Here is a 20360-nt window from a genome sequence, read left to right as displayed (position 1 = left end):
ATAGAGGAACCCCTCGAATAAGAGCGCTTTAAGCGCCGGCTAATCGCCATTGCGAGAAGCCTGAAAAAGAGGCAGCAACAGCTTCAAGATGATCAGGATTTGCTCAACGACAAATGGACTAATGTCCTGGCAGCCGAGGAATACGGCCTCGCACCCCCAAAGAGCTACCCGAAGTGCAAGCTACTGCCACAATTTAACGACGAGGTCCCAGAGCCCATACCACCAATGCGCGATGCTAACATACCTGACCGACCGCCGCATGGCCAGGACAGAGCAGCAGCTCAAGCCGAACACCATCCCGCACCACCTCGCCATAGAGGCAGAGAAATAGCGGCCCCAGGATACACCTATGACCTATGACAGGACCTGGACAATATAGCCGGTCAGACCAGATCAATCTACGGATCAAGGGGGCATGCTCCAAAGCGCGAGGATGGCCATCAGACTTGGCGTGACAGACACAACCTCACACGGGCCGGAAACTGCATACGGCCTCCATCCGAACTACGCCGCGATGTCGCCAGGTACAGAGGCGCCACACACCCCCTATGCTTCACCGACGAAGTAATGGAACATCAGTGCCCAGAAGGGTTTAAACCCGTTAAAATCGAATCATACAGCGGCATGATAGATCCCGTAGTATGGATAGAAGATTTTATTCTCCATATTCACATGGTTTGCGGTGATGATCTACATGCCATCAAGTACCTCCCGCTCAAATTAAAGGGACCAGCTCGACACTAGTTAAACAGCCTCCCAGAGAATTCTATTGGCACCTGGGAAGATCTAGAAGATGCCTTTAGAGACAACTTCCAGGGTACCTATGTACGGTCCCCATACGCCGATGACCTCAGTCACATAGTTCAGCAACCTGGAGAGTCAGCCCGGAAACTATGGACGAGATTCTTAACTAAAAAGAACAAAATTGTCGACTGTCTGGACGCTGAAGCCCTAGCGGGCTTTAAACACAGCATCCGACACGAATGGCTTGCCCGACACCTCGGCTAAGAGAAGCCAAATTCCATGGCAGCCCTTACAGCACTCATGACCCGCTTTTGCGCGGGAGAGGATAGCTGGTTAGCCCGCAACAACAATGGTACCAGCGACGCAGGTACCTCCGAAACTAGAAACGGCAACGGCAGGCCCGACGCAAAAAACACAAGCGTCAAAGCAACAATGATAATACCGAAGACACAATGGTCAATGCCGGATTCAGTGGCTCTAAATCCGGTCAACGGAAGAGGCCATTCAAAAAGAATAAAGGTGGTTCATCTAACTTAGAGCGAATACTCGATCGACCTTGCCAGATTCATGGCACCCTAGACAAGCCTGCCAACCATACCCACAGAAGCTCTTGGGTCTTCTGACAGGACGGTAAGCTGAATACCAAACATAAGGAGAAGGGGTCGCCTAGCAAGGACGACGACGACGAACCTCATCCGCCAAATCCAGGGGGACCAAAGAAATTTCCCCCCGAAATCAAAACGGTGAATATGATATACGCTACTCATATCCCCAAACAGGGGCGCAAGCGCGCTCTAAGGGACGTCTACGCGATCGAGCCAATCACCCCAAAATTCAATCCATGGACAGCCTATCCGATCAGTTTCGATCGTAGAGACCATCCGACTAGTATCCGTCACGGAGGCTCAGTCGCATTGGTCCTCGACCCAATTATCGATGAATTCCACCTTACGCGAGTCCTCATGGACGACGGTAGCAGTCTTAACTTGCTCTATCAGGACACGGTCCGTAAAATGGGTATTGAGTCGTTAAGAATTAAACCCACCAAAACTACCTTTAAAGGAGTAATACCTGGAGTAGAGGCCCATTGCACAGGCTCAATTACGTTGGAAGTCGTCTTGGGCTTGCCAGACAACTTCCAAAGCGAAGACTTGATCTTCGACATCGTCCCCTTCCGCAGTGGCTATCATGCACTGCTTGGACGAACAGCATTAGCTCACTTCAATGCGATCCCGCACTATGCCTACCTCAAACTCAAGATGCCCGAAGCCCGCGGTGTCGTAACAGTCAATGGAAACACAGAGCGCTCCCTCTGTACTGAGGAGCACACCGCGGCCCTTGCAGCGAAAGTCCATAATGGCCTTATCAAGCAAAATACTACATCGGCAGTCAAGCCCCCGGACACTGTTAAACGCGTCCAGACCACCCTGTAGAGCGACAATCAAGACCGTCAGGAGCTCGATTAGCAGTTCAGCCTCCGTCTCAGCCCCAACTGCATCGTGGCATATGTACCACGCGTACATAACTACGCACTGAAGATACTATGGGCAAAGACGGAGGCATGTTAAAAATAAAATCCACAATACGGCTCGATCCTATGTGGACCCCCATATCATTTCTCTTTTCCTTATTTTTTCTTTTTCAGGTTCCTTAAACCCATGTCAACTTTTGATGGTACCAAGGGCACCATTTCCAGTCCATTTATGAAAAACCGATCGTTGATCCTCTTGAAGGATCACACACCAAGGAGCAACGCTGCGCAGACGTGCGGCAGAGTATCAAAGGATCTTTAAAGATCGCCTCTTCCTTTTTAGGACCCGTACACATCTCTCCCTAGTATTCAACATGTAAAATAGCCTCAATGCTTGTCACATCATTTGTAAAATACGTTTTGACGTATCAATCAGACTATAATGGAAACAGTCTTTCGCCCAATGTACTCGGTACTGGCTTATTTCCTAATCTGTTTTCATTCTTTTTTTCTCGTCTGATTGCCTTGTACACCTTGGTACGACCTAAATCGCGAGGGGCTCCTTTCGACCACATACATGTCTTAAAAATGAAATAAGTCTGAAACACTTTTACTGTGCAAATTCGGCGTCACAAATATAGCATTATATGCATCGTCTCCGAATCATGTCTTTGGTCAATAGTTGGGTTGCCCGGCTCATGTGGTTATTGCCTTACGTTCTGCTTTTTTGGCTAAGGTGGTAAAGGGAGAACTACTGCGATTATGTTTCCGGCTCATCCGGATAAACACCTTAGTAGAGAAAGCCGAAAACTGGCTGTCATGGTGCAGCGAGAGCTGGTCAGCTATTCAGCGACTAACGACAAATCTCTTGCGATTTTTCCCGCATTATGCGAAGGACCGGTCTATACCCGGTCAGGCGTCTACACCACCCAAGTTCGGATAATCGAGCAACACCAGGGGCTGCGTCTGTAAACCTCATTGTCAAACTCCTATGGCTAAGTGAGAGCGATAAAGCCACATAGTGTGATTGTCTGGTTCGCCGCACTGACACCTCCTTCAAGGAACATACTGGTTGGGTCAAGTGTGTCTAGGGGCCATTCCGAACACCCCCGTACTACCTACATGGGGGATGAAGCCGACGAATGGCCAACTCTCAGACACCGTAAACGGCCGCACAGGAGGAAAGGATTTCAAAGTAAAACAATCAACACATTATACATAAGCCTTGTTTTATAATACAAAGTACGGGAATTACAGGTACATTCATTGGAAAATAGTGTCTTTCGAACACTGGCCCTCTACAATGCGGGAACCCTCCAATACTTCATAGAAATACTTCTCTGGTGTGCGGTGCTCTTTTCCCGCGGGCGGTCCCTCGGTTGCCAGCTTGACAGCGTTCAACTTCACCCAATGCACCTTGACATGGGCGAAGGCCATCCGGGCACCTTCGATACAGGCCGACCGCTTTATGACATCAAGCCGGGGGCTGGCGCTGACGAGCCGCTTCACTAGCCCGAAGCAACTATCCGGTATGGGTTCGGCTGGCCAAAGTCGGACTATAACATCCTTCATGGCCAGTTCGGCCACCCTATGCAGCTCGGTTAGCTGCTTCAGCTAATCGCCGAAGGGCACCGGATGTTCTGGTGCAAGGTACTGCAACCAGAACAACTTCTCCATTGAACTCCCATCTTCGGCTTGAAAGAACTCCGCAGCATCGGCAATACTCCGAGGTAGATCCACAAACGCCCTTGGAGAACTCCAAACGCGGGTCAGTAATATGTACCTCCTCCTTACAAATTTGCTTTGCATGTTAAAGGCCTTACCCACCGTGATCTTCTTTGCTTCTTGGATCTCCCGGTAGGCGCCTTGGGCTTCAACCCGAGCTATCTTCACGCTTTGGAGGGCCTCAGCAGGTTCGGAATCTTGATCTGAAAGCTTGCACTCTATGGACTCACATTTGCCTATGGCATCCGTGAGCTCTTGTTGAACTTCCTCCACTCGCGATTCATGCTTTTTGCGGGTGGCTTGTTCCCCCTCCGCCTCCTTCATGGCCTCGGCCAGCGCGTTTTTGAGGGTCTCGACCTTAGACGCGTCAACTGTGAGCATAATTACAAAACTCAGCAAGATAGCACAACAACAAGCCATATCAAGTCAAATGTGAATCGCATACATTGCTTCTCCGCCAACAGTTTGTTAGTGTGGATGAGCTCTTCATCGGCCTGCTCCAGTCGCCGCTTTAGTTCGGAAACTTCATCGGCATGGGTGGCTGCTGCCAACTTCGACGCCTGTTTGTTCAAATACACATGTATGTTAATCTCCTGCGAAATATTCAATTCTCTGTTTGGCTTTTTCTGCGTGAACGCCGAACGGAGTCTCAAGGGCGGCTAACTATACATAGGCATTCTGTTTATTTAAACCACGTACCTCAAAGCCTGTCAGAAGGCTAGTATAGGCCTCATTCAATCCGCTCTTAGCGGACCGAACCTTTTCAACCACCGCACCCATAAGTGTACGATATTTTTCAATGATGGAGGCGCTCTGAAGCGCTTCCATCAGAGTGTCCAGTGCCTCCGGATTGACAGAGGCCGCCCGAGGAGTCGACGCACCCCCTTCTTTCGAAGGAGGCTGCTCGCCTGATTCTGGAGCCGTAGTGGCCTCCAGAATGATATTTGGTTGGGGGCCGAATTGGCCATGGCCCCCGTCGCCAGTCTCCATGGGGGTCAGCTCCCCCATGTTCTTGGCTGCAGAGGTATTGCCCTCTAACGCCACCTTGATGTCTTCCCGCACCTCTCCGCGTCCTAGAGAGGCCCTTCGTGACAACACTTCGGTGTTGTCCATAGCAGTGGGTGGAGAGGCCGATGGAGGCGACTCACTCACCATCATGTCGGAACCCAGCGAATTCCCAAAGGATGATGATTGCCGGGGGAGATCTCGGGTCGGACTACAATACATGATTCTGTGTGTTGGAATCACAAGGCATAAAGCCGGATACATACATTACCCTTAAATACTTATGATTCGGCTGAAGGCTTCGGCCTGGGGTTCCATTCGGGGATGGCTTCGGCGTCCAATTCTGAATCGTGTGAAAGGGAAAGTTTCCTCTTCTTGGACGCTCCTGCCTCTAGATCTATAGAAGCTCCCCTTTTCTCCTTTCCCCTCTTAGGGGGAGAATTGTGCTCCTCCTCTTCCTCCTCATCTTCATCATAGGAGGAGAGAGCTTCAGTATCTTCGGATGATATGTCCGAAGCACATTTGCAGCGAAGGCCACTTCGGACCTCCTTGCCCTTCTTCTTGGCCTTCTTTTCCGGCGCCCGGTACGGCGCCGGAACCACCATCTTCATCAAAAGAGGAATAGCTGGGTCTTCGGGCAGGGGAGCCGGACACTTGATCTGCTCTGCCTTCTTCGTCCAGCCCTAGGAGACAAGGGGAGGGGTTGAAATTACTCCTTGGATCTACAAATCAAGGATATGACTAGAAATCTGAAAAACTTACTGGTGTGGCTGGGTGAGCGCAGTCATGGCTGAGGTCTTCGGTCATTGGCGGCCATGCCTTTTGGGCCTTCAATAGCAGTTTCCGTATATCTTCGTGCTTCGTGCCTAAGAACAGCTGCAAGGTCCGAGGACTTGCCAGATCGAACTCCCACATATGGGAAGTCCGGCGTTGGCAGGGGAGAATCCGGCGAAATAGCATCACCTGGATCATGCTGGCGAGGCTGGTGTTCTTGTCCACCATGCCCTTGATGCGCTTTTGCAGCGTCATCACCTCATCGGATGATGCCCAATCTAGGCCCTACTTGAGCCATGATGTGAGCCGCATTGGTGGACCAGTTTTTGAACTCAGGAGTGGCGGCCCATGAGGCGTAGCGAGGTTCCGTAACATAGAACCACTCATGTTGCCACCCCTTCATAGTCTCTATGAAGGTCCCCTTGGGCCAGGTGACGTTAGGGAGCTTACTCACCATGGCGTCGCCGCACTCTGCGTGTTGACCCTCGACCACCTTCGGCTTCACATTGAATACTTTGAGCCATAGGCTGAAGTGGGGAGGTGCGGAGGAATGCCTCACACATGACGATGAATGCCGAGATGTTGAGGAATGAATTTGGGGCTAGATCATGGAAATCTAGACCATAATAGTACATGAGTCTGTGGACAAAAGGGTGGAGAGGAAACCCTAGCCCACGAAGAAAGTGGGGAATGAATACTACCGTCTCACTGGGCTCTGGTGTGGGAATGATCTACCTTTTGGCAGGGAGCCGATGGACGATTTCCTTGGCTAAACACCCCGCCGCCCGAAGTTCTTTGATGTGCTCCTTCGTGACAGAGGAGGCCATCCGCTTGCCTTGTGCTCCAGATCCGTACATGGTTGGAGCGTTTGTTGGGGACGGAAAGGGTTGAAGCTTGGGTGCTAGAGCTCGAGAGCAGATGGGCTGAGGAGGAAGAAGGTGTGGGGTAAAAAGGCAGTGAATATCAAGCGTCCCCCCATGAGCCTTAAAACTCACCTACTCCCCAGGAGTCATGCGAGTGGCACGGTTGGATTGCCAAAATCCGTATTCATGAGAATCCCGCAATAAGGGGACATGATCTCTGCTTTGAAAAGACGTGTCAATGAATACCGTGTCTCGAAACACGAAAACGGGAGGCTGGAAAACGGTTTGAAATAATAATAAGGCCGGAACACAATACCTCGCCGAAAAAGTTGTCAGAAGACATAAGTTATTTTTGTTTAAAGTGTTTTGCCCTCGTGGCCCAGGTTGTAACTATTGTACAGAGCCGGATATAGTTCTTTTGATCAACTACTCTAGAGTATTTGGAGGAGGAACCAGCCTTGCAATGCCAAAGACAATCTACGCGCCAGACACATCGTCATTGAAGCCTGGTTCAGGGGATACTGAGGGAGTCCTGGATTAGGGGGTCCCCGGGCGTCCGGGCTATGTGACGTGGGTCGGACTAGTGGGCTGTGAAGATACAAGATTGAAGGCTTCCCCCGTGTCCAGATGGGACTCTCCTTGGCATGGAAGGCAAGCTTGGCGTTTGGATATGAAGATTCCTTTCTCTGTAAACCGACTCTGTACAAACCCTAGCCCCCTCCAGTATCTATATAACTGGAGGGTTTAGTCTGTAGAGGCAGTCATATCATACATGCTAGACATCTAGGGTTTAGCCATTTACGATCTTGTGGTAGATCAACTCTTGTAACCCCTATACTCATCAAAGTCAATCAAGTAGGACGTAGGGTTTTACCTCCATCAAGAGGGCCCGAACCTGGGTAAACACCATGTCCCCTGCCTCCTGTAACCTTCGATCCTTAGACGCATAGTTTGGGACCCCCTACCCGAGATCTGTCGGTTTTAACACCGACAGTTTCCTCATTTCTGAATGAGGGATCGATGGAAACCCAGAAAAGGTTGGAGCAATCCTCCAAATGAGACGCCCCGTGCGTGTGCACGATGTTCAGAAGCTCACTGGCTGTTTGGCTATGTTGAGCCGATTCATCTCTTGTCTCGGTGAAAAGGCATTCCCTATTTCCAATTGATGAAAAAGTCTGACAAGTTCGAGTGGACCCCTGAAGCCGAGGCAGCGTTTGTAGAGCTCAAAGCCCTGCTTTCCACCTAGCCGGTGCTTGTTGCTCCAGTCAGCAAAGAACCTCTATTACTGTACATTGCAGCCACTGGACAAGTCGTCAGCACAGTGCTCACGGTCGAGCGGGAAGAAGAAAGCGAAGCCTACAAAGTACAACGCCCAGTATATTATATTTCTAAAGTCTTGACTCCGTCCAAGCAGAGATATCTGCATTATCAGAAGCTTGTCTATGGAATTTACTTGAACGCGAAGAAAGTTGCACACTACTTTTTAGATCACTCAGTTTTAGTCGTCAGCGACACTCCATTGTCAGAAATTCTGAACAATAGAGATGCAACTGGTCGAGTGGCAAAATGGGCGATTGAACTCCTTCCATTGGATATCAAGTTCGAGGCAGAGAAAGCAATCAAGTCCCAAGCAATAGCAGATTTCCTCGCCGAGTGGATTGAACAGCACCAACCGACTCAGATTCACTCGGAGTATTGGACTATGTTCTTTGATGGGTCCAAGATGCTGAGTGGCTCTGGTGCTGGTGTAGCTCTGGTATCTCCGAGAGGCGACAAGCTCAACTATGTCCTTCAAATTCACTTTGATTCCACAAACAATGAAGCTGAGTATGAGGCACTGTTGTATGGATTGTGTATGGCTATCTCACTCGGCGTCTGTTGCCTAATGGTCTACAGTGACCTAGACTTAGTGGTTAATCAAGTAATGAAGGAATGGGATATCAGGAGTCCAGCCATGACTGGTTACTGCAATGCAGTAAGGAAGCTAGAAAAGAAGTTTGAGGGGTTAGAGCTTGCTACCTCTTGAGCACTGTGTTGGTTTTCCCCGAAGAGGAAGGGATGATGCAGCAAAGTAGCCTAAGTATTTCCCTCAGTTTTTCAGAACCAAGGTATCAATCCAGTAGGAGGCTACGCGCGAGTCCCTCATACCTACACAAAACAAATAAATCCTCGCAACCAACGCGAATAGGGGTTGTCAATCCCTACATGGCCACTTACGAGAGTAAGATCTGGTAGATATGATAAGATAATATTTTTGGTATTTTTGTGATAAAGATGCAAAGTAAAATAAAGGCAAAGTAAAAAAGCAAAGGAAATAACTAAGTAGTAGGAGATTAATATGATGAAGATAGACCCGGGGGCCATAGGTTTCACTAGTGGCTTCTCTCGAGAGCATAGGTATTCTATGGTGGGTGAACAAATTACTGTTGAGCAATTGACAGAATTGAGCATAGTTATGAGAATATCTAGGTATGATCATGTATATAGGCATCACGTCCGAGAGAAGTAGACCAACTCCTACCTGCATCTACTACTATTACTACACTTATCGACCGCTATCCAGCATGCATCTAGAGTATTAAGTTAAAAACAGACTAACGCCTTAAGCAAGATGACATGATGTAGAGGTATAGACTCATGCAATATGATGAAAACCCCATCTTGTTATCCTCGATGGCAACAATACAATACGTGCCTTGCTGCCCCTACTGTCACTAGGAAAGGACACTGCAAGATTGAACCCAAAGCTAAGCACTTCTCCCATTGCAAGAAAGGTCAATCTAGTAGGCCAAACCAAACTGATAGTTCGAAGAGACTTGCAAAGATAACCAATCATACATAAAAGAATTCAGAGAAGATTCAAATATTGTTCATAGATAGACTTGATCATAAACCCACAATTCATCGGTCTCAACAAACACACCGCAAAAAGAAGATTACATCGAATAGTTCTCCACAAGAGAGGGGGAGAACATTGTATTAAGACCAAAAAGAGATAAGAAGCCATCTAGCTAATAACTATGGACCCGTAGGTCTGAGGTAAACTACTCACACTTCATCGAAGGGGCTATGGTGTTGATGTACAAGCCCTCCATGATCGATGCCCCCTCCGGCGGAGCTCCGGAACAGGCCCCAAGATGCGATCTCGTGGATACAGAAAGTTGTGGGGGTGGAATTAGGTTTTTGGCTCCGTATCTGATTGTTTGGGGGTACGTAGGTATATATAGGAGGAAGGAGTACGTCGGTGGAGCAACAGGGGTCCCACGAGGGTGGAGGGCGCGCCTGGGGGGGGGGGGTAGGCGCCCCCTACCTCATGGCCTCCTCTTTTGTGTTTTGACGTAGGGTCCATGTCTCCCGGGTCTTGTTCGTTGAGAAAATCACGTTCCCGAAGGTTTAATTCCGTTTGGACTCCGTTTGATATTCATTTTCTTCGAAACCCTAAAACATGCAAAAACAACAATTCTAGGCTGGGCCTCCGGTTAATAGGTTAGTCCCAAAAATAATATAAAAGTGGAAAATAAAGCCCAATAATGTCCAAAACAGTAGATAATATAGCATGGAGCAATCAAAAGTTATAGATACGTGGAGATGTATCAGAGCTCCACCACATACCCCGAATCAAGAATCAAGTCGCTGACGGTCTAGCAAAGTTGGGTTGCACTTGGAAACCTATAGCCAACAATGTGTTCTCAGAGCATCTCCATACCCTGTCACTCCAAGAAGGTCCTTTCACATAGGAGCCCCCGCAACCGAAAAGTTTAATCAATCCAACTAAGATTAAAGTCCCGGCCGTGGTCGACCTAATCATGGAAGTTTTGGTAATCACCCTCGACTGGACAGTACCATATATTGTGTATCTGCTTAGGAAAGAGCTTTCGGAAGATGAAGATGAGGCCCGTCAGATTGTCCGTCGATCCAAAGCATTCATGGTGATAGGTGGTTAGCTTTACAGAGAAAGTGTCACCGGGGTTGCTCAACGATGTATTACACCAGAGGAAGGTCGAATGATTCTAAATGATATCCACTCGGGGACCTGTGGTCACCATACGTCCTCTCGGACCATCGTGGCCAAAGGATACCGAGCGGGATTCTATTGGCCGCGTGCAAATGAGATGGCAAAAGATATAGTCGACAAGTGCGAAGGCTGCCAGTTCTACTCAAACATGTCTCACAAGCCTGCATCTCCCTTGAAGACTATTCCACTCGTCTAGCCATTTTTTGTGTGGGGATTGGATATGGTTGGACCTTTCAAGACCGGCAGAAGTGGTTTCACTCGTTTGCTTGTGGCAGTCGACAAATTCACCAAGTGGATCGAGTCCAAGCCTATCAAGAATCTTGATTCAAGCACTGCCACCAATCTCATCAACGGGTCCAAGCCTATTCAGATATGGAGTCCCTCACGGTATTATCACAGATAATGGGTCCAACTTTGATTTCGATGAGTTCAGGGCATTCTGTGCTTCCCAAGAGGAAGGGTCGGCGGTAAGGAGGCCGCGCAGCAAGAAGAAGGGTCACCGGCGAGGAGGCGGCGCTGCAAGAAGAAGGGTCACCGGCGAGGAGGCAGCCCTTCAAGAAGAAGGATAGCTGGCAAGGATGCGGCGCTGCAAGAAGAAGGGTCGCCGGCAATGAGGCTACCCTGCAAGAAGAAGGGCAGCCGGCAAGGAGGCGGCGCTGCAAGAAGAGGGGTCACCGGCGAGGAGGCTGAGCTGCCAGTAAGCAACAGTGAAGGTTTGAACTTGGAAAGCAAGGAGGAATAGTGGAAATGTGGCTTTTGGTGGGATGGAGGGGGCGGGGAGATAGATATTTCCGCCGTGGAAAAACTTTCGCTCGGTGCCGCGAGAAACTAGCGCGCAAGTGTCGTTCAAGCGGGGGCAGTGGACTGTAGACGACAAAGCTTCCTGCGTAAGCCAGACAAGACGGTGCGCCAAGATATTTTATATCGCATCCTACACAATTCTTTCTAGTAAACTGTTTGTGGTATACCTGATTTTTTCATTATGTTTTGAATGACAAAATGTGTTACGGAGGGAAAGGATGGTGTTTGAATTGATAGAACATTTACGTACAGTGAACATGCAACTAGTAAATGAGTGTCGTGTTTAAATTTGGAATTATTCCGGGTTTGTTTGGCACTTTTATGCATTAATTGAGTTTCTGCACATTTAATGTGCATAATTCAAATTTGAACTACAAGCACATGCTCCAGTGCACCAAAGTTTGTTAAAAAATCACATGTGTGTCTTTGGGTGAAATTATAGGTCCCATGCAAGAAATGAGAATGAAATTCAAACATCTGGGCGTCGTGGCTCGGCCGAAAAGATTGAGAAACTTGTTTTTTTATTCCTCTAAATCAAAAACATGCCTGAAAATCATGAAACTTGGCATGGTGTCATGACATGGCACCAAACATGCTGCGGGAAATTTATTGGCCGAACTGGGACAAACTTTGGTGTAAGCTTCTTGCAAACTAGAGCTTCCCTCAAGAAAGCTCGGGATTCCGAGGGGGAATGAGTCACCTCCATGTGCGGAACGACATAGGTACACTACCTTCTCCCGCCTTAATTTTTTTACACATGCAGATTAGACCAACTAGAAGTATCGTGCTAAATTTTGGAATTATTCCGGGTTCGTTTGGGCTTTTTTATACATTAACTGAGTTTTGGGGCATTTAATATGCATAATTCAAATGTGAACTACAAGCACACACTCTAGTGCATCAAAGTTGGTTGAAAAATCACATGTGTGTCCTTGGGTGAATTTCTAGGTCACATGCAAGAATTGGGAATGAAATTCAAACATTTGGGCGTCGTGGCTCGACCGGAAAGATTGAGAAACTTGGTTTTTTAATTCCTGTAAATCCAAAACACACCTGAAAATCATGAAACTTGGCATGGTGTCATGACATGGCACCAACATGATGTGGTAAATATTTTGGCCGAATTGGGACAAGCTTTGGTGTAAGCTTCTAGCAAACCGCAGCTTCCCTTAAGAAGGCTTGTGGTTCTAAGAGGGAACGTGTCACCTCCATGTGCGAAAGGACATACGTACACTGCCTTCTCCCACCTTAATTTTTTACACAAGCATATTAAACCAAATAGAAGTATAGTGCTAAATTTTGGAATTATTTCGGGTTCGTTTGGACTTTTTTATACATTAATTGAGTTTCTGGGCATTTAATGTGCATAATTCAAATTTGAACTACAAGCACACGCTCCAGTGCACCAAAGTTGGTTGAAAAATCACATGTGTGTCCTTGGGTGAATTTCTAGGTCCCATGCAAGAAATGGGAATGAAATTCAAACATCTGTGTGTCGTGGCTTGGCCGAAAAGATTGAGAAATTTGGTGTTTTAATTCCTGTAAATCCAAAACACACCTGAAAATCATGAAACTTGGCATGGTGTCATGACATGGCACCAACATGCCACGGTAAATTTTTTGGCTGAATTGGTACAAGCTTTGGTGTAAGCTTCTTGCGAACCGGAGCTTCCCTCAAGAAGGCTTGTGGTTCTAAGAGGGGACATGTCACCTCTGTGTGCAAAATGACATACGTACAATGCCTTCTCCCGCCTTAATTTTTTTACACATGCAGATTAGACCAAATAGAAGTATCGTGCTAAATTTTGGAATTATTTCGGGTTCGTTTGGGCTTTTTTATACATTTATTGAGTTTTGGGGCATTTAATATGCATAATTCAAATGTGAACTACAAGCACACGCTCTAGTGCATCAAAGTTGGTTGAAAAATCACATGTGTGTCCTTGGGTGAATTTCTAGGTCACATGCAAGAATTGGGAATGAAATTCAAACATTTGGGCGTCGTGGCTCGACCGGAAAGATTGAGAAACTTGGTTTTTTAATTCCTGTAAATCCAAAACACGCCTGAAAATCATGAAACTTGGCATGGTGTCATGACATGGCACCAACATGATGTGGTAAATATTTTGGCCGAATTGGGACAAGCTTTGGTGTAAGCTTCTAGCAAACCGAAGCTTCCCTCAAGAAGGCTTGTGGTTCTAAGAGGGAACATGTCACCTCCGTGTGCGAAAGGATATACGTACACTGCATTCTCCCACCTTAATTTTTTTACACAGGAAGATTAAACCAAATAGAAGTATAGTGCTAAATTTTGGAATTATTTCGGGTTCGTTTGGACTTTTTTATACATTAATTGAGTTTCTGGGCATTTAATGTGCATAATTCAAATTTGAACTACAAGCACACGCTCCAGTGCACCAAAGTTGGTTGAAAAATCACATGTGTGTCCTTGGGTGAATTTCTAGGTCCCATGCAAGAAATGGGAATGAAATTCAAACATCTGGGCGTCGTGGCTTGGCCGAAAAGATTGAGAAACTTGGTGTTTTAATTCCTGTAAATCCAAAACACACCTGAAAATCATGAAACTTGGCATGGTGTCATGACATGGCACCAACATGCCACGGTAAATTTTTTGGCTAAATTGGGACAAGCTTTGGTGTAAGCTTCTTGCAAACCGGAGCTTCCCTCAAGAAGGCTTGTGGTTCTAAGAGGGGACATGTCACCTCTGTGTGCAAAATGACATACGTACAATGCCTTCTCCCGCCTTAATTTTTTTACACATGCAGATTAGACCAAATAGAAGTATCGTGCTAAATTTTGGAATTATTCCGGGTTCGTTTGGGCTTTTTTATACATTAACTGAGTTTTGGGGCATTTAATATGCATAATTCAAATGTGAACTACAAGCACACACTCTAGTGAATCAAAGTTGGTTGAAAAATCACATGTGTGTCCTTGGGTGAATTTCTAGGTCACATGCAAGAATTGGGAATGAAATTCAAACATTTGGGCGTCGTGGCTCCACCGGAAAGATTGAGAAACTTGGTTTTTTAATTCCTGTAAATCCAAAACACGCCTGAAAATCATGAAACTTGGCATGGTGTCATGACATGGCACCAACATGATGTGGTAAATATTTTGGCCGAATTGGGACAAGCTTTGGTGTAAGCTTCTAGCAAACCGCAACTTCCCACAAGAAGGCTTGTGGTTCTAAGAGGGAACGTGTCACCTCCGTATGCGAAAGGACATACGTACACTGCCTTCTCCCACCTTAATTTTTTACACAAGCAGATTAAACCAAATAGAAGTATAGTGCTAAATTTTGGAATTATTTCGGGTTCTTTTGGACTTTTTTATACATTAATTGAGTTTCTGGGCATTTAATGTACATAATTCAAATTTGAACTACAAGCACACGCTCCAGTGCACCAAAGTTGGTTGAAAAATCACATGTGTGTCCTTGGGTGAATTTCTAGGTCCCATGCAAGAAATGGGAATGAAATTCAAACATCTGGGTGTCGTGGCTTGGCCGAAGAGATTGAGAAATTTGTTGTTTTAATTCCTGTAAATCCAAAACACACCTGAAAATCATGAAACTTGGCATGGTGTCATGACATGGCACCAACATGCCACGGTAAATTTTTTGGCTGAATTGGGACAAGCTTTGGTGTAAGCTTCTTGCAAACCGGAGCTTCCCTCAAGAAGGCTTGTGGTTCTAAGAGGGGACATGTCACCTCTGTGTGCAAAATGACATACGTACAATGCCTTCTCCCGCCTTAATTTTTTTACACATGCAGATTAGACCAAATAGAAGTATGGTGCTAAATTTTGGAATTATTCCGGGTTCGTTTGGGCTTTTTTAGACATTTATTGAGTTTTGGGGCATTTAATATGCATAATTCAAATGTGAACTACAAGCACACGCTCTAGTGCATCAAAGTTGGTTGAAAAATCACATGTGTGTCCTTGGGTGAATTTCTAGGTCACATGCAAGAATTGGGAATGAAATTCAAACATTTGGGCGCCGTGGCTCGACCGGAAAGATTGAGAAACTTGGTTTTTTAATTCCTGTAAATCCAAAACACGCCTGAAAATCATGAAACTTGGCATGGTGTCATGACATGGCACCAACATGATGTGGTAAATATTTTGGCCGAATTGGGACAAGCTTTGGTGTAAGCTTCTAGCAAACTGCAGCTTCCCTCAAGAAGGCTTGTGGTTCTAAGAGGGAACGTGCCACCTCTGTGTGCGAAAGGACATGCGTACACTGCCTTCTCCCACCTTAATTTTTTTACACAGGAAGATTAAACCAAATAGAAGTATAGTGCTAAATTTTGGAATTATTTCGGGTTCGTTTGGACTTTTTTATACATTAATTGAGTTTCTGGGCATTTAATGTGCATAATTCAAATTTGGACTACAAGCACACGCTCTAGTGCACCAAAGTTGGTTGAATGATCACATGTGTGTCCTTGGGTGAATTTCTAGGTCCCATGCAAGAAATGGGAATGAAATTCAAACATCTGGGCGTCGTGGCTTGGCCGAAAAGATTGAGAAACTTGGTGTTTTAATTCCTGTAAATCCAAAACACACCTGAAAATCATGAAACTTGGCATGGTGTCATGACATGGCACCAACATGCCACGGTAAATTTTTTGGCTGAGTTGGGACAAGCTTTGGTGTAAGCTTCTTGCAAACCGGAGCTTCCCTCAAGTAGGCTTGTGGTTCTAAGAGGGGACATGTCACCTCTGTGTGCAAAATGACATACGTACAATGCCTTCTCCCGCCTTAATTTTTTTACACATGCAGATTAGACCAAATAGAAGTATCGTGCTAAATTTTGGAATTATTCCGGGTTCGTTTGGGCTTTTTTATACATTAATTGAGTTTTGGGGCATTTAATATGCATAATTCAAATCTAAACTACAAGCACACGCTCTAGTGCATAAAAGTTGGTTGAAAAATCACATGTGTGTCCTTGGGTGAATTTCTAGGTCACATGCAAGAATTGGGAATGAAATTCAAACATTTGGGCGTCGTGGCTCGACCGGAAAGATTGAGAAACTTGGTCTTTTAATTCCTGTAAATCCAAAACACGCCTGAAAATCATGAAACTTGGCATGGTGTCATGACATGGCACCAACATGATGTGGTAAATATTTTGGCCGAATTGGGACAAGCTTTGGTGTAAGCTTCTAGCAAACCGCAGCTTCCCTCAAGAAGGCTTGTGGTTCTAAGAGGGAACGTGTCACCTCCATGTGCGAAAGGACATACGTACACTGCCTTCTCCCACCTTAATTTTTTTACACAGGCAGATTAAACCAAATAGAAGTATAGTGCTAAATTTTGGAATTATTTCGGGTTCGTTTGGACTTTTTTATACATTAATTGAGTTTCTGGGCATTTAATGTGCATAATTCAAATTTGAAATACAAGCACACGCTCCAGTGCACCAAAGTTCGTTGAAAAATCAGATGTGTGTCCTTGGGTGAATTTCTAGGTCCCATGCAAGAAATGGGAATGAAATTCAAACATTCGGGTGTCGTGGCTTGGCCGAAAAGATTGAGAAATTTGGTGTTTTAATTCCTGTAAATCCAAAACACACCTGGAAATCATTAAACTTGGCATGGTGTCATGACATGGCACCAACATGCCACGGTAAATTTTTTGGCTGAATTGGGACAAGCTTTGGTGTAAGCTTCTTGTAAACCGGAGCTTCCCTCAAGAAGGCTTGTGGTTCTAAGAGGGGACATGTCACCTCTGTGTGCAAAATGACATACGTACAATGCCTTCTCCCGCCTTAATTTTTTTACACATGCAGATTAGACCAAATAGAAGTATCGTGCTAAATGGAATTATTCCGGGTTCGTTTGGGCTTTTTTATACATTTATTGAGTTTTGGGGCATTTAATATGCGTAATTCAAATGTGAACTACAAGCACACGCTCTAGTGCATCAAAGTTGGTTGAAAAATCACATGTGTGTCCTTGGGTGAATTTCTAGGTCACATGCAAGAATTGGGAATGAAATTCAAACATTTGGGCGTCGTGGCTCGACCGGAAAGATTGATAAACTTGGTTTTTTAATTCCTGTAAATCCAAAACACGCCTGAAAATCATGAAACTTGGCATGGTGTCATGACATGGCACCAACATGATGTGGTAAATATTTTGGCCGAATTGGGACAAGCTTTGGTGTAAGCTTCTAGCAAACCGCAGCTTCCCTCAAGAAGGCTTGTGGTTCTAAGAGGGAACGTGTCACCTCCGTGTGCGAAAGGACATACGTACACTGCCTTCTCCCACCTTAATTTTTTTACACAGGCAGATTAAACCAAATAGAAGTATAGTGCTAAATTTTGGAATTATTTCGGGTTCGTTTGGACTTTTTTATACATTAATTGAGTTTCTGGGCATTTAATGTGCATAATTCAAATTTGAACTACAAGCACACGCTCTAGTGCACCAAAGTTGGTTGAAAAATCACATGTGTGTCCTTGGGTGAATTTCTAGGTCCCATGCAAGAAATGGGAATGAAACTCAAAGATCTGGGCGTCGTGGCTTGGCCGAAAAGATTGAGAAATTTGGTGTTTTAATTCCTGTAAATCCAAAACACACCTAAAAATCATGAAACTTGGCATGGTGTCATGACATGGCACCAACATGCCACGGTAAATTTTTTGGCTGAATTGGGACAAGCTTTGGTGTAAGCTTCTTGCAAACCGGAGCTTCCCTCAAGAAGGCTTGTGGTTCTAAGAGGGGACATGTCACCTCTGTGTGCAAAATGACATACGTACAATGCCTTCTCCCGCCTTAATTTTTTTACACATGCAGATTAGACCAAATGGAAGTATCGTGCTAAATTTTGGAATTATTCCGGGTTCGTTTGGGCTTTTTTATACATTTATTGAGTTTTGGGGCATTTAATATGCATAGTTCAAATGTGAACTACAAGCACACGCTCTAGTGCATCAAAGTTGGTTGAAAAATCACATGTGTGTCCTTGGGTGAATTTCTAGGTCATATGCAAGAATTGGGAATGAAATTCAAACATTTGGGCGTCGTGGCTCGACCGGAAAGATTGAGAAACTTGGTTTTTTAATTCCTGTAAATCCAAAACATGCCTGAAAATCATGAAACTTGGCATGGTGTCATGACATGGCACCAACATGATGTGGTAAATATTTTGGCCGAATTGGGACAAGCTTTGGTGTAAGCTTCTAGCAAACCACAGCTTCCCTCAAGAAGGCTTGTGGTTCTAAGAGGGAACGTGTCACCTCCGTGTGCGAAAGGACATACGTACACTGCCTTCTCCGACCTTAATTTTTTTACACATGCAGATTAAACCAAATAGAAGTATAGTCCTAAATTTTGGAATTATTTCGGGTTCGTTTGGACTTTTTTATACATTAATTTAGTTTCTGGGCATTTAATGTGCATAATTCAAATTTGAACTACAAGCACACGCTCCAGTGCACCAAAGTTGGTTGAAAAATCACATGTGTGTCCTTGGGTGAATTTCTAGGTCCCATGCAAGAAATGGGAATGAAATTCAAACATCTGGGCGTCGTGGCTTGGCCGAAAAGATTGAGAAATTTGGTGTTTTAGTTCCTGTAAATCCAAAACACACCTGAAAATCATGAAACTTGGCATGGTGTCATGACATGGCACCAACATGCCACGGTAAATTTTTTCGCTGAATTGGGACAAGCTTTGGTGTAAGCTTCTTGCAAACCGGAGCTTCCCTCAAGAAGGCTTGTGGTTCTAAGAGGGGACATGTCACCTTTTTTTTGTAAAATGACATACGTACAATGCCTTCTCCCGCCTTAATTTTTTTACACATGCAGATTAGACCAAATAGAAGTATCGTGCTAAATGGAATTATTCCGGGTTCGTTTGGGCTTTTTTATACATTTATTGAGTTTTGGGGCATTTAATATGCGTAATTCAAATGTGAACTACAAGCACACGCTCTAGTGCATCAAAGTTGGTTGAAAAATCACATGTGTGTCCTTGGGTGAATTTCTAGGTCACATGCAAGAATTGGGAATGAAATTCAAACATTTGGGCGTCGTGGCTCGACCGGAAAGATTGATAAACTTGGTTTTTTAATTCCTGTAAATCCAAAACACGCCTGAAAATCATGAAACTTGGCATGGTGTCATGACATGGCACCAACATGATGTGGTAAATATTTTGGCCGAATTGGGACAAGCTTTGGTGTAAGCTTCTAGCAAACCGCAGCTTCCCTCAAGAAGGCTTGTGGTTCTAAGAGGGAACGTGTCACCTCCGTGTGCGAAAGGATATACGTACACTGCCTCCTCCCACCTTAATTTTTTACACAGGCAGATTAAACCAAATAGAAGTATAGTGCTAAATTTTGGAATTATTTCGGGTTCGTTTGGACTTTTTTATACATTAATTGAGTTTCTGGGCATTTAATGTGCATAATTCAAATTTGAACTACAAGCACACGCTCTAGTGCACCAAAGTTGGTTGAAAAGTCACATGTGTGTCCTTGGGTGAATTTCTAGGTCCCATGCAAGAAATGGGAATGAAACTCAAAGATCTGGGCGTCGTGGCTTGGCCAAAAAGATTGAGAAATTTGGTGTTTTAATTCCTGTAAATCCTAAACACACGTGAAAATCATGAAACTTGGCATGGTGTCATGACATGGCACCAACATGCCACGGTAAATTTTTTGGCTGAATTGGGACAAGCTTTGGTGTAAGCTTCTTGCAAACCGGAGCTTCCCTCAAGAAGGCTTGTGGTTCTAAGAGGGGACATGTCACCTCTGTGTGCAAAATGACATACGTACAATGCCTTCTCCCGCCTTAATTTTTTTACACATTCAGGTTAGACCAAATAGAAGTATCGTGCTAAATTTTGGAATTATTCCGGGTTCGTTTGGGCTTTTTTATACATTTATTGAGTTTTGGGGCATTTAATATGCATAGTTCAAATGT

The sequence above is a fragment of the Triticum aestivum genome, chromosome 2A, assembly GCF_018294505.1.
Source record: "Triticum aestivum cultivar Chinese Spring chromosome 2A, IWGSC CS RefSeq v2.1, whole genome shotgun sequence".
NCBI lineage: Eukaryota > Viridiplantae > Streptophyta > Magnoliopsida > Poales > Poaceae > Triticum > Triticum aestivum.
This window is presented reverse-complemented; position numbering follows the sequence as displayed.